Genomic DNA, 12,771 nt, shown 5'->3' on the forward strand with positions numbered 1-12,771 from the left:
GAAGGAGGGCCATTTGACTTTTGGAGCACAAATTTTGCTGGAATGATTTGCGGACGCCACGTCACATTTGCAAAACCCCTGATTTACCAAAACAAAAGTGACCCTATTTTAGAAACTACACCCATCAAGGCATTAAACTAGGTGAGAATGTTGACCCCACAGGTGTAAATTAGTGTGTAGAGTGAAAATGGAAATTTTCCAATAGATATGCCATTTCAGTGGCCAATTTGTTGTGCCCAGCTTGTGCCACCATGAAAAGACAGCTCCCTAATTATTATTATACAGTGTTTTCTGATTTTATAAACACCCTACATGTGGCCCTAATCTTTTGCCTGCACATACGACAGGGCTCAGGAGTAAAAGAGCACCATGTGCATTTGAGGCCTAAATTAGCAATTTACACAGTATTGGTTCTCAATTGCAGGGCTCTGAGGGCAAATAATAAAAGAAACCCCTGAGAAGTGACCCCATTTTGAAAACTGCACCGCTCAAGGCATTTATTAAGGGGTGTAGTAAGCATTTAGACCCAACAGGTGATATGCCGTTTCAGTGTAGAATATGATATGCCCAGCTCGTGCCACAAGTCATACCCCATAAATTGTTTAGCAAGTTCTCCTGGGTATGGCGATGCCATACATGTAGATGTAAACTGCTGTTTTGGCACGCTGTAGGGCTAGAAGGTATGGAGCGCCATTTGGCTTTTTGGAGTGTAGATTTTGCTTGGTAGTTGTTCTGTCTGGAGTTTTACAGGTATTTCAGTTTATAATGTGGGGGCATATGTAATCTGTGCGGAGAACATCAGGATATAATAAGAGGGTATATTAACCCTTTCATGCCAGCAATCTGTAGATACACGTCCTTTTCGCACATACCCCGTGCTACCAGGGCGTGAATATACAGATCTCTGTTCCAGCCGGCATAGCGCTGTGAAAAGCGCTCGGACACCGGCTGTGTCAGTGTCCCCGGCTCCCCAGCAACCTGCTCACTGACAGCCGACCCGATTGGTTCAGCTACAGAGAATATGATCACCGTATTATTGCTTCCTAACCGGCCACAGTAAATTCACGTCGGCGCTAGCTGGGCTCTGTGCAGCGCCGACGTGAATTCATAGTGGGTGCTAAAAGCGCGATCAGAGTAGTGCTGACACCCGGATCACACTGTTAACCCCTGCCTCTGGTTCCGGAGACATGATTGGTTCAGGTTCCGATCATTTGATCACAGGGAAAGTTTGTTGTAGCAACAAAGTGGAAAGTTTGTTGCTAAAACAAACTTTCCCGAGGACCGATTGCGGGTGCTGCCGTCGGTTGCATGGCAAAACTGGAGGCCATACAATGGCCTCCGGTCTGCCATTCACGGAAGCCTATGAGGACCAGCTGGTCCTCATAGGCTTCTTGACAGTGTGACTGTCAACGTCACACTGACAGTTCATAACACGTTATATTACCTAGGTAGTGTAATGTGTTATAGTAGCCATCAGTCCTGCAGGTCTTCAAGTAAAACAAGTAAAAAAAAAAAAAGTAATAAAAATGTTTTATAAAAGTGTAAAAACAAGTTATAAGTTACAAAAACAAAAACTGCTTTTTTTCCTATAAGTCTTTTATATAGAAAAAAATAAACCGTTAAAAAAGTAGACATATTTGGTATCACCACCTTCGTAATGACCCCAACTATAAAACTATAATATTATTTTTCCCGCACGGTGAACACCGCAAAAATAATTAAAAAACAATGCTAGTATCACTATTTTTTTGGTCATCACCACTCCCAAAATATATAAAATGTGATAAAAAATTTGCATGTAACCCAAAATAATACCAATAAAAACTACAACCCGTCCCGCAAAAAACAAGCCCTTACACAGATTTTTTGACTGAAACATAAAAAAAACGATGGCCCTCAGAATATGGTGACACAAAAAAGAAATAATTTTATAGAAAAGTGATTTTATTGCGCAAACGCCACAAAACATTAAAAAAAAGCGATATACATATGGTATCACCATATTCCTACCGACCTGCAGAATAAAGTAAAATGCCATTTATAGCGCACAGTGATTACTGTAAAAAAACTAAAATGTTTTTTTTGTCACTTTGCTTGCCAAAAAATCGAATAAAAAGTGATCAAAAAATCACATGTACCCTAAAATTGTACCAATGAAAACTACAGATTGTCCCGCAACAAGTAAGCCCTCGCACGGCTTCGGTGGAGAAAAAATAAAAAAAAGTTCTGGCACTCAGAATATAGCGACAGAAATTGTGCAGAGTGTCCAAAAGCGGATAAGATTGGGCACCATTTATCAGTGCAACACTGGCCACACATCTATGAATTATTTATTTACCCCATTATTATACCCTCTTATTATGCCCTGATGTACTCTGCCCAGCTTACATATACCTCCACATTATAAACTGAAATACCAGAAAAACCCCAAACAGAACTATTACCAAGCAAATTCTGCGCTCCAAAAGCCAAATGGCGCTCCTTCCCTTCTGAGCTCTGCCGTGGGTCCAAACAGCAATTTATTACCACATATGGGGTATTGCCATAATCATCAGAAATAGCTTTACAAGTTTTGGGGTGCTTTTTATTCTTTATTCCTTGTAAAAAAAATGTTTTTATATTTTTTCAGAAAAAAGGTAGATTTTAATTTTCACAGACATATTCCAATAAATATAGCAAAAGACCTGTCGGGTCAAGATGCGAACTATACCCCTAGATAAATTCCTTGAGGTGTGTAGTTTACAAAACCACTTTTGGGGAGATTCCACTGTTTTGACACCACAAGACCTCTTCAAACCTGTCATGGTGCCTAAAATATATTCTAAAAAAAGCAGACCCCAAAATCCTCTAGGTGCTACCAGTCCATTATCACACTAGAGCCACATGTGGGATATTTCTAAAATCTGCAGAATCTGGGCAATAAATATTGAGTTGCATGTTTCTGGTAAAACTTTCTGTGTTACAGAAAAAAATGTATTACAAATGAATTTTGGCAAAAAAATGAAATTTTTAAATTTCACCTCTACTTTGCTTTAATTCCTGTGAAACGCCTAAAGGGTTAATAAACTTTCTGAATGCTGTTTTGAATACTTTGAGGGTGCAGTTTTTAAAATGGGGTGATTTATGGGGTCTATCTAGTACATAAGGCCTTCAAAGCCACTTCAGAACTGAACTGGTCCTTGACGAAATAGCCTTTTGAGATTTTCTTGAAAATGTGAGAAATTGCTGCTAAAGTTCTAAGCCTTCTAACGTCCTAGAAAAATAAAATAATGTTCAAAAAACAATGCAAATATAAAGTAGACATATGGAGGATGTTAATTAGCAGCAATTATGTGTGGTATTACTTTCTGTTTTACAAGTAGATTACATTTAAAATTAGAAAAATTATAATTTTTGAAAATTTTCTTTACATTTTGGTGTTTTTCACAAATAAGCTATGAATTTATTGTCCACATTTTTCCACTAACATAAAGTACAATATGTCACTAGAAACAATCTCTGAATCGCTTGGATAGGCAAAAGCATTCCAGAGTTATTACCACATAAAATGACACATGTCAGATTTGAAAAAATAGGCTGGTCATTGAGGCATCGATGACCCTTGGTCCTGAATGGGGTTAATGGGGTAAATAATAAAATTATCCATAGATGTGTGATATGCTTTGAAGCAATTCGTTATGCACAGGTCAGTGTCGCACTGATAGATGGTGTCCTTTCTTATCCCCCTTCTGCAACACAATTGGCACCGTTTTGGGACCTTTCGTCCTTTGTAGCTTGGGAAACTTTACTGGGAAAGTGTCCCCCTGGGTATAATACGGGTGCCCTCGCTTCAAGCAGATGTGCTATGGCCCTCCCCTCTATGGTTTACAAAGATCAGGGTCTTGATAACCACTTCTTGAAACTGAAGAAATGTTTTTCTCTGGCCTGCACATCAGGATTTTTTTTGTTTGTTTTTTTTTTTTTTGCAGGAAGAGCCATAGTTTTTATTTGTGTCATTTTTGGGGGCATGCATATTTTTGATCACTTTTTATTCCATTTTTTGGGAGGCAATGTGACTAAAAAACAGCAATTCTAGCATTGTTTTTTGTTTTTTTTACGGTGTTCACGGTGCAGTATAAATGAAATCTTAACTTCGTTCAGCAGGTCAGTACGATTACGGTGATATGAAATATGTATATTTCCCTTCCCTTTTCCCATCCCTTGGTTGAACTTGATGGACATGTGTCTTTGTTCAACCGTACTAACTATGTAACTATGTAACTATATAACTATATATTACTTTTTTACTACTGGAATGAATGTTTCCCTGCACATCAGGATTTTCCTCCACAAGTCACTTTTTTTTTGCGTCGACGAAGCTTTGTAAGGGCTGTTTTTTTGGCGGAACGGGCTGACTTTTTGATCACTTTTTATTAAATTATTGGGGAGGAGATGTGACCTAAGAACAGCAATTATATAATTGTTTTTCCTTTTTTTTCTTACGGTGTTCAGAATGCGGGATATATTAAGTGATAGTGTTATAGTTTGGGTTGTTATGGATGTGGCGATACCAATTATGTATATTTTTTAGTTTTTTTCTAATAATAAAAGATATGCGAAAAAAGGCGATTTTTGTTTTTTAACTTGAAACCTTATTTTTTTATACTACATTTTTTACTTTTTTAAAACTTTTTTTTTTAGTCCCACTAGGAGACTTGAAGTCATAAATCACTGATTGCTATTGTAATGCATTGCTTTGCCTACAAAGTGCAATGTATTAGAGCTGTCAGTTTGTTACTGTCAGCAAACCTATTAGGCCCCGCCTCCATACTTGGAAGAGCAGGAGGCCATTGTTAGGTCTCTGGTTGCCATAGCAACCATCAGCAGTCCTGCAATTGATTTGCGGGGGTGCTGCTCGGCTACAAACCCCTTAGATGCCACACTTGCTATTTACATGCTATTGCTATTAGGGGATAATCGGCTGGTTCAAAGGCTTACTCTGGTACTGGCTGTTAAAGAGACAGTTTTCTTACTTCTGGGGAGAGCTATTTGCATACTTTTTCCAGGGAGCATTGCCCTTAAAATTCCTTAAAAGCTGGATGTCCGAAAAGGAGAATCCGTACCTTCCAAGATCTAAGTCAACTTGTAGGTTATAAACATCTTTCATAGATTGAAAAAATAACACAGATTGCTGTCATCTGTAAAAATAGAAATAGTGCTATTAATCCCATCCTCTAGATCATTGATAAATAAGTTGAAGAATAGTGGTCCCAAGCACTGAACCCTGGGGCACACCACTTATTACCAGTAACTATTCAGAGTAGGAATCATTGACCACAACTCTCTGGATACGGTCCTTGAGACAATTTTTAACCCAATTACAAACTATACTTTCTAAACCTATAGACCTTAATTTACCCATTAGGTGTTTAAAGGCCCTTTTACACTGGCCAATAAGTGGCCGGTGCAGCGAGCGCCAATCAACGAGACTTCGTTGATCGACGCTCGCTTGCTCCTGTCACACGGAGCTATGGATGGGGAGGAGCGGTCGTTACTCCGATCGCTCATCTCCATACATTATTATAATGTCGGCAGCACATTTCAGGGAGATGTGCTGTCGACAACGATAATATTTCACTTTTTTAAAACTATACGTCCAGCAGATGATCGAGTGTTTGCTCGGTCATCTGCTGATCGTTCCCCTGTTTACACAGGGCAATTATCGGCCGAGTGTTGTATCAACGCTCGTCTGCCCGATAATCATACTGTGTAAAACACCCTTAAGAGGGACAACATCAAACGACTTTACAAAAGTCCAAAACACTATATCGACAGCGACCCTCATGTTTTTTCCTCATAAAAACAAATCAGGTTAGTTTGACAACGTCTATTATTAAATTGTCAACCTGATAATGGAGGGGCCTGGCTAATGGCGAGTGTACCATTTTGGCAGACAATGCAGACTAGGACGGAAAGGTCCAAGTCATCCCTGCCATCTCCTTTTTTCCTAAGTGTCAAATACCTAACCGTTTTTCAAGGAACAAGGCAGCACATCCAAAAATAGGAATTTTATTTACCCACATGCGACGTTTTAGACCAGTAGGACCTTTCTCGTCGTATGTGGGTAAATAAAATTCCTATTATTGGATGTGCTGCCTTGTTCCTTGAAAATTGTTGTTTCCATTTGTGGAACCTTGGATCAGGTTCCTGTAAAGGCTTGCACCCATTATATTACATCAAATATTCTCTGCGTTGCTTTGATCATATTCCTTTCTTTGAATACCTAACCGGACCAGAAGAACTTCATTGTTAGCAAACCAGGGGGAAGAGTGTCCCAATGGTCTTTGAAAGGTTGTGGAGGTGGAAGTAAACACTATTGTAGGTCCTTCTGTGCTGGGTGGCATAACCCAGCACTACCATGGAGGGACCATTTTGATCTTTGCTATAAGGCCCCCCTCTCTACTTATTATGCCCCTGGGCCTGCCTAACAATTTGGTTCAAGTTTTGGTAAAAATTACCATTGCCCTACTTTCCTAGTGTAAAACCTTGCTGGGTATTAAACTCCTCCAACCGTCCGCCAATCCTTGCTGGATATTGTATTGCTCCCAAATTCTAAAGCCTTCCCTTTGATGGATGTTTTTCCAACCAAAAGTAACTATAATCTGCACAGCAGACACTAGTCTACACATTCTCCCATACATCGAAAACTAATGTTTTTTTTAGCACAAATATGTAAAAGACTTTACTTGTATATATATTTGCCTTGTAAATCTTAATGAATTATGACCATTTCATATAAAATGTCAGTGTGAAATATTATATTGTACGCTAATATGTAAAAAATAATAAATATGTGTAAAAAAAATAATTATTGACATACCTCGGGTTTATAGGAGCAAGTGACTAAACATTGTATGAATTGATTATAATCTCCATGACTCAGTGATTTATAGTTTTGAGTAAATGACTGAGAACGTTGGCTGTGAATCAGTAGCGGCTGAGGCTTTCAAGCTAATGATATATTACTAGCTAATGTAGCGCAAGCTACAAGAAAGGTTATACACTTTATGGGTTTATAGCTGACATAGATGCAATACAAAGATTTTTGTGAGCATATCAATCATGTGTTATCTAAGAATAATACGCTGGCCATTTCATTTACTGACATGTGCAGCGCCTTGGAAAAGTACAATTTATTCAACAGTTTTATAGCGGCTGCTACGGGGCCAATGCCACCCGCCGACATGCCCCCCCATATGCCCGGTGGCGCTGCTGGCCGCCGGTATGTCTGCTATAGCTGAAGCGACGCTACTATGGAACCCGCACCACCGAGCCTCTAACATTTATGGGCCGGGCGGCATGGACCCCCTCATGCCTGGTGGCATCGCTAGCACCGGAGAGGGCCCCGGTGCTAGCGACAGCCACCCCCTCTTGCAGTAATTGTACCTGTGTCTATAGCACGCAGGTACAAATACATGCATTAGCGCTGAATGGCTGGGCACGTTCTGTGCCCGACCATCCAGCACCTTACAATGATGCTGATTAGCGGGGAAAAATGACTTGCGCCGCCAATCAGCGCCTTTCAAAGACGCTAGCGGCGCGACGACGTCATGCGATTTTACTGCAAAAACTGTGAGTGAATCATTGGAATAGGACTAGAGTTTCTCTAGTCCTATTCCAGTGATTTAATTATAAATTCTTGTAGAGTATACAAAATATCAAGTCCTGCGGTGGAAGGCTTCAAATATACCACTAGCACCAAAAACTGTGAGTGACATTATCTATAGAGGGGGCACTATCTACATGGGGGATCTATATTTAGGGATGTGGAGCACTATATATAGGGGGAGTCATATGTAGGGCACTATCTACAGGGGTGGGCTATATGTGGAGCACTATCTATAGGGGGAGTGATTTGTAGAGAACTACCAATAGTGGTGGGCTATATGAGGGACACTATATACAGGGGTGGGTAACCTGTGGGGCACTATCTACAGGGGGGCTATATCTAGGGCACTGTCTACAGGGGTGGGCTATATGTGGGACACTATATAATGGGGAGCTATATGTGAGGCACTATCTACAGAGGTGGGCTATATGTGGAGCACTTTCTATAGGGGGAGCTATTTGTAGGGCACTATCTACAGAGGTGGGCTATATGAGGGACACTACATACAGGGGTTGGTTACCTGTGTGGGAATTATCTACGTGGGTATTTATGTAGGGCACTGTCTACAGGGGTGGGCTATATGTGAGGCACTATCTATAGGGGAAGCTTTATGTAGGGCAGCATGGTGGCTCAGTGGTTAGCACTATTGCCTTGCAGTTCTGGAGTCCATATGTGCGCACTATCTACAGAGCGCTGTATGTGTGGCACTATCTACAGGGACTTCTATGTAGGGCACTATCTACAGAGGCTCTATGGGGGTCACTATCTATAGGGGGGCTATAGGGGCACTATCTACAGGGGGCCGGGTGTGTGTGGGACACAGTGTATGGTACTATTATAATCAGGGACACAGTGTATGTCGCTATTATAGTTAGAGGTGCAGTGTATGGCGCTATTATATTTAGAGGTGTTGAGAATTTTATCTTCGTTTATAGGTGCAGAAATGTTTTAAAAGTGAGAAGCTGAAGACATCTGAGAGGAAAACTGCAGAAATGGGTCATGGTCGGGAGAAATCCATCATAGAGGTCTGTACTGGAGGGAGAAGAAAAGAGAAAAAGAACTAGAATCTGAGACGTCACTGGTGAGTCACTTAATGGAAATGTTTATTCTGCCTCTAATCAGTACTGTATTCACTGTGTGATCTGCAGCGAGATGATGGGTGGTATGATTGTTTTTTTTTTGTGAAACAGCATCTCCCAGCATATCCTTACCATTGTTCGGGCCATGATGGGTGCTGTAGTTTTACGCTGTACAAACCTATACAGCATGGGTTGCACTAAATTGAGCTATATTAGTTTTGGTGTTGTATATATGTACTGAGCTTGGTTCTTGGGCTGTATATATGTACTGAGCTTTGTTCTAGTGCTGTATATAAGTACTGATCTTTGTTCTGATGCTGTATTTAAGTACTGAGCTTTGTTCTGTTATTGTATATATGTATGAGCTTGGTTCTGGTACTGTATATATGTACTGAGCTTGGTTCTGGGGCTGTATTTATGTACTGTGCTTGGTTCTGGGGATGTATATATGTACTGAGCTTTGTTCAGGTGCTGTATTTATGTACTGAGCATGATTCTGGGGCTGTATTTATGTAGTGAGGTTGGTTCTTGTGCTGTATATATGTATTGAGCTTGGCTCTCGTGCCGTGTATATGTATGAGCTTGGTTCTGGTATTGTATATATGTACTGAACTTGGTTCTAGTGCTGTATTTATGTACTGAGGTTGGTTATGGTGCTGTATATATGTACTGAGCTTGGTTCTGGAGCTGTATATATGTCAGAGCTTTGTTCTGGTGCTGTATATATGTCAGAGCTTGGTTCTAGTGCTGTATTTATGTACTGAGCTTGGTTGTGGTACTGTATATACGTATGAGCTTGTTTCTGGAGCTGTAATTATATAGGATTAGTTATAATAACAAAATTGCAGGGCAGACGGAATTGTTTTCAATTCATTGTATATTTTATCGCAACCTGTCTGGTAGTTTTAACCCTTTGAGTTTTTTTCAAATGCAGCAAAATCTATAAAAATCAACTTTTAAAACGGCACACACTATATGCTAATTACTCATTAAAGGGCCATGAGGTGGTGATGCTATCCTGAAGAGTCACATGGTACTGCCTCCAAACCCACTTTTCCATATTTGATTGACATCCCCTGGCTGATACAACTTTCTCGGATATGCCATTGTCTTGTACTACTTGGGGGGCTGTGTGGAAGTATACACAAGGGGGGGGGCTATGTGGCACTATACACAAGGGGCAGCTGTGTGGCATTACACACATGGGGCTGTGTGGCACTACTAAGGGGGGCTGTGTGGCACTTACTACTAGGGGGGCTGTATGGCACTATTTACAAAGGGGAGGGATGTGGCTCTGTCTACATGGGGCTGTGTGTGGCGCAATATACAGGGGTTTGTGTGTGCCACTATCTACTAAGGGAGGCTGTGTGGCCCTATCAACCAAGGGGGGGCTGTGTGGCACTATATACAAGGGAGAGGGGATTTGTGGCACTATATACAGGAGGAGCTGTATTGGCACTATATACAGGGGGTCTCTATGGCGATATCTACATGGGGGCTGTATGGCACTATCTACAAGGGGGAGGTTCGGGGCGCTATCTACAAGTTGCGTGTAACACTGTCTATAGGCAGGGCTGTATAGCACTGTCTATAGGGGGGCTGTATGGCACAATCTACAGGGGGCACTATCTATAATGGGGCTGCATGTGGCACCTGGGGGGGGGGGAAGCCCAGTCAAGAGTTTGCTATGGGGCCCATTTTTTCTATTTACGCCCCTGCAGCAATGTGTTGGAGGACTTCTCCCACTTTTCAGCCGCCTAAACCTTTCTATTCTGCTGCACCTTTGCTTCTTGATCACTGCTGTCACGGTTCACCTCTGACCTTCTCCATTACATCATATGGGCCTCTATTTAAACTCAAATAGTCTCCCTATCTTTGCCGGTGTCTCTAACCTGTTGGTCTGATGTCATAAATCCTGGTATCTTGACATTTAGCTTAGTTCCTGGCTTAGCTCTATTGGTTTTCCCTTTAGTGTGCTTCTATTTGCTGGTTTGACACCTTTAAACTACTCATCTGGTTTAGGTCTTTATCACTGCAACCTTCCATTCTTTACTTGACCCGTCTCTTATCTCACTGTTACAAACTAATCTCTGTACAGAGAGTGGACCTACTTTGTTGATATTAAGATAAGGCCTAAAAGAGGGGCAGAGTCTAAAGGCCCTATTACACTGGCCGATTTTGGCCGGTGCAGTGAGTGTCTATCAAGAAAACAGCTTGTTGATCGGCGCACATTTGCTCCTGGCACAAGGAGCTATGGATGGGGACGAACAGTCGTTACTCCGATCACTCGTCCCCATACGTTATTATGCTGACGGCAGCGCGACTCCCTGTTTACACAGGGAGATGTGCTGCTGACAAAGATATTACTTTACTTTTTTAAAACGATACGACCAGCAGACGATCGAACGTTTGCTCGTTCATCTGCTGATCGTTGCCCTGTTTACACAGGGCAATTATTGGCAATGAGTGTTCTATGAACGATTGTTTGCCCGAGAATTGCCCAGTGTAATACCCCCTTTAGGGGTTTTGCAGTTATCACCTTAAAGAAACTCTTCGTAGGGCTATGGGCTTTGCACATCCCTAGGTTAGCAAATGCTGATGACTTGCAAATGATCCTGTATATAGATGGGAGGTACAGAATTGAAGGTAGTGCATTAAGGTTTAACTTAGCAGTCATGCTCAACAGCAGTCACCATTCCAAAGATTTTCTGGGATTCCCTTGTAAAAGAGTCCAAATCCATGTGAAATGGTCAAGGGTGATTACGTTAGACTTCGTACATTTTTTTTAGTTAGCACCATTCCAATCATGGCACAAAGTGTTCCCATTCCTCAGCTCGGCCCACCTGGGTTAGTGGCAGATAAAATATCAAAGCTTTTAATATTTTCTTCCTAGGCCTGTTGCGGTCACCTGTCATACAGCAAGCAACATTGCAGCTTTTCTAGTCCGTACAATCCAAAATAAAAGCCGGTTGTACATTACAATTATGTTTCAGTAAACTACAACCCGATCATGCTCTTGTATCACATTACTATTGTCCGTTTGTCCATAGACTTTTTCTTGTATTGCAGTTCAGTCCCATTTACTTCAGCTGCAATACTAGAAACAGCCCATGGACTAGAGTTGGAAGAAAAAGGTATGGATATACAGGAGAGCGCTACTAGTAAGTAAACGGTTAACAATGGTAAATTCCTTGATTTATTAAATATAGGCAACGCGTTTCGACACAGGACATGTGTCTTCGTCAGGCCAAGGAAGAACAAACAGTACAAAGAAACATCTTTAGTAATAAGCCAAACATGAGAATGAGAAACATGAAAATCAGAACCACCCAAAAAAAAAAAACCTGCGAAAGCAGAGCTCATGGAGAGAGCAGCTGTCAGTGACGTCATATAAACAGATGTTAAATGCAGGACTCGCAATCCAGCCAAAAAACAACAAGCAACGTAACAGAGTGATCATGCAATCAACACTGCATCATTCTGTTGATGCATGTAAGATGTGAGAACAATGTAAAGTCAAATAAACCAGGATACACAATATTACATTGTACGCTGTAACGAACAAAAAAGCAGAGGAACACACTTAAAAGACAGCAGGAGAGACAATAAACTGTTAAAATAATTCTGTAATATCTACGTGTATCCTGGCTAAGTCCACAAGAGAAGCACAGGCAGTAGAGGAATTGATAAAGCTGTTAGGGAACGGCACAAAATAATTTCCTGTAGTTATGGCAACCGTGCAGAGAAGGAGGCCGCAGAGGGCCAAAAAGAAAAAAGGCAAAACGAGGTAAACAATATAAGATCCCCAGAAGGCGAAACGAGAAGAGGAAAAGAGTTGGAGGGATGGGAAAAAGGATGGGTGAGTGAACCCAATGGAAGGACATATAGGGGAATAACAGATGAGATATTAATAGAGAACAACGATTGTTAAAAATGAAATAAATGGATAAAACAGTCGCAAGGATATTGTCAACAGCTGATACGTTACAAAATATGGCTGAAATAATTAAATACAATTTGGTAATGAAATAATGATAAAACAAA

The 12,771-nt window shown here is 41.0% G+C and overlaps 1 protein-coding gene across 1 annotated transcript in view; it reads right to left on the minus strand.

Moving 5' to 3' along the window:
* The window catches only part of LOC142664504 (uncharacterized), an 85,997-nt gene extending 73,549 nt beyond the window's left edge, over positions 1 to 12,448 (minus strand). The window contains exon 1 of the mRNA XM_075843598.1: positions 12,365 to 12,448. The gene's annotated coding sequence lies outside the window, so the exon portion shown is untranslated. The remainder of the gene's footprint in view (positions 1 to 12,364) is intronic.
* Between the last annotated feature and the right edge of the window lie 323 nt (positions 12,449 to 12,771).

Source organism: Rhinoderma darwinii, chromosome 12 (genome assembly GCF_050947455.1).
Source record: "Rhinoderma darwinii isolate aRhiDar2 chromosome 12, aRhiDar2.hap1, whole genome shotgun sequence".
NCBI lineage: Eukaryota > Metazoa > Chordata > Amphibia > Anura > Rhinodermatidae > Rhinoderma > Rhinoderma darwinii.